Below are 3074 nucleotides of genomic sequence, written 5' to 3'. Positions count from 1 at the left end.
TGATTTTGCATCCTGGCTAATTGTTTTCCTTTAATTAGTTATATTTGATTAATTTTTTTAATACATAAAAGTGTGTCTCTCTCTGTTTTCAGGGTCCAGTCCTAAACTGAGGAGTTCTGTTCCCAATTTGTCATGCAATTGTCACACATTGCTCAATAAATCGATATGCTTAGAAACTCACACCTTTGTTTCCTCACTCATTTCATCTTTCGCTTACCACTCCTTACAGAAAAGGGAGGGAGGATTAACACACAAGATTCACAAGTGAATGTCAAAAAAGACAAATACTGTAATCATTTATTTTACCCTTCAGGGATGCTGAGTCTTAAAACATCAAAAAATAAAGCCTTTGGGGGGTTTGGTCATTTTCCCCTTGCCTTGACACTGTACTCTCTTCCTCAAGGTCTGTGTCTTCTGGAAAGCCAATCCAAAAACTGGGCTCTTCTTCTAAGTTGGTCATTGTTTTTTCCTCAAAGAAGCATTGTGTAGTGACTGTTGGGAACAGCTCTTGAGGAGCAACCAGTAGTGACTGAGGGACTGGAGAATCCATGAGGTACCACTTCTGAAAGTCCATCTCTCAGGATCACCCTTTGAAAGACCTGTGCTAAAGAAAAAAAGTACAAAACAGAAGAGGCAACTGGAGGCTCAGGATCAAACTTGCCCAGATGAGTCTTCACTCTAGAACATGTAACATGAAGAGCAGTTTAAGAATTATTTACCATGGAGCAGCCAGGTGGCTCAGTGAGTAAGATCACTGGCCCCAGTGTCGGGATGACCTAGGATCAAATCCAGGCTCAGATACTTAGCACCACACCCAAAAATAACTGGCCGTGTAACCTTGAGCAAGTTACTTAACACCGATTGCTTAAAAAAAAGAAAAGAAAAGAAAGGCCACTGGGAGGGCGCTCTTTCTGTGCAGTGGTCAATACTCTATGATACAGTTAAGGTGTAATCCAAACTCTCACCAGTTGATAAAGGGAAGAGGAGAATTTGATACACCATCTTGTAAGGTGTGGATATGCCCATATATCTACATGGGTTTTCTAAATGTAATGCATGGGAGGCATTGATAGATACAATCTGAGATCTGGACTACCCCCTGAGGCAAAGAGAAGAGTTAAAATGAAAGCTTGAGGGGTGGCAGGAGGGTTGGGAAGGAAAGAAGCAGGTAAGTCCCTAGAGCACTACTAGGCCAGGTACTCTTTCCTTCGATCTTGGGGGGGGGGGAATATCCAATCAGAATTATATCTATCTTCCCCCCAAAAAATATTGCTGGATTAGGAGTACAGTAGGTTGAAAACAAAAGCTGGTTGCCATTAAGGAAGGAGGATTACCCCAAACTGACACCTGCAGACTTTATGCCTTCCCACAATTGTAGGTTAAATAAAAGACCATTACAGATAACAAATAGCAACTAAAAACCCATTTATCCAATCAAAATAGTAAAAAAGTAACTGGAAAAGTTATACAGATCAGAATATGCCAGAACATACCCAAGGGTAAATGAGCTCTGTGGATGAGAATGATATGAGATGTCAGCTTAGAGAGGTCCCAATCTCATATAATGGTATTCCTTGAAGTTTCTTGGGAGGCAAACATTTGAGAATCCAGCTTTCTTTACATGTCTGCAGTTCTCTCTCTCTCTCTCTCTCTCTCTCTCTCTCTCTCTCTCTCTCTCTCTCTCTCTCTCTCTCTCTCTCTCTCTCTCTCTCTCTCTCTCTCTCTCTCTCTCCTTCTTTCCATATGTCAGGACTAAGATACTCTGGCTAGCTATTGGGTGACTGATCAACTCAACTCTTAACTCAGTCTTAAATGCTCTCATGAGCAGTACAGTCCAGGCAGTACCCTCTTGAAGAAGGTCTCTTTTCCCTAAAGTTCTAGCACTAACTTCGCCCTCATGTAGTTTCAACTCACCATTCTCTCTACCAATTCAGAGTTATGTTCTGTAGCATGCAGCACAGAGCCTCCCCTCTCTCACCCAAACTGGGTAGTTAGGTTTAAATTCCAAAGTGACAAATTTCTCCATACTAAACCAGCATATGTGACCCATTGAAAAGGAGTAGGACAAATATGTCACTGAAGAGCCCCAACTCCAAAAACAGTACATGGTCCCTGAAAGGGGTCCAGCCCCAGGCATCCTCCATGGAGTCTACTTTAGCCAGAGCCATTCAGCAGGAATTCCCCTAATCACATCCAATATATCAGCATTATGCATAACACCCCTTGTTCCCTTTGGCTACATAAAAATGACAGCCTTGGATAAACCATTCTGAAGGAATTAGCTTTACAAACAGCAGCAGATCCCATAGGGTACAGTTTGAGATTACAGGAGGATACTGTGTAGTCAAAGAATAGCAACAATGTGACTCAGAATAAGAGAAGTCTGCTGCTGGGAAGCATGCATGCCTCTTCTCTTCATTTCACCAGGAACGTATAATGAATCGTCTTCAAAACCTCCCCACAGGGAACGACCAGATTTGGAATGATCAATTCCAGAATTATTCTAAAAAATCATATCAGGACCAGATCTAGTTCCAGAATCTCTACCCTGCCAGTGATTTCGGGGCAACTTTGGGGAATAATACTAGTGGGGGGAGGGCTAGCTCATGAAATAACAGACTCCGATGAGTTTGAGTACCCCATACAATATGGTTTCCTCCCAAACTATTTCATGAACATGCATCCAACCCACATCAATGGGACTATGATTATTGATGGACCAGAGATACTCAAACTCAACTCGTAGATCCCAGGGGTGTCCATCTATTCCAGCCATAATCTCGGCAGCTAATTTCTATCCTAGAAGTATTCTTTTATTTTCAGGCCTCTGTTTACCACTGATTTCTTTCCCTACTCTCATCCTACTCCTTTTCAACATTTCTGAATATGGTTTGTATGAATAAAGGATAACTTGCATGCAGAGAGTCTCAGAATCCATTCCAGATTTTGCAAGCTTACTCTAGCCTTAAACACTGTTAGACTGTATGGAAGGCATATGAGCGTCAGAGTCCTGATCTAAATGACAGGATGAAACCCAACATCAATGAGAATCATGTGATGGAAAAGGACACTTT

The 3074-nt window shown here is 41.8% G+C and overlaps 1 long non-coding RNA gene across 1 annotated transcript; it reads right to left on the bottom strand.

Annotated features, from left to right (window-relative positions):
- Nucleotides 1–451: 451 nt before the first annotated feature.
- On the bottom strand, nucleotides 452–1674 carry LOC138177524 (uncharacterized). Its single transcript, XR_011172532.1, has 2 exons — nucleotides 1494–1674; nucleotides 452–604 (listed from the first exon to the last, which is right to left on the bottom strand). It is a non-coding gene; the product is annotated as an uncharacterized lncRNA (long non-coding RNA).
- Between the last annotated feature and the right edge of the window lie 1400 nt (nucleotides 1675–3074).

This window comes from Petaurus breviceps, unplaced genomic scaffold (genome assembly GCF_028583685.1).
Source record: "Petaurus breviceps papuanus isolate PSGF00001 unplaced genomic scaffold, PetGlider_PUasm1.0 90434, whole genome shotgun sequence".
NCBI lineage: Eukaryota > Metazoa > Chordata > Mammalia > Diprotodontia > Petauridae > Petaurus > Petaurus breviceps.
This window is presented reverse-complemented; position numbering and strand designations above follow the sequence as displayed.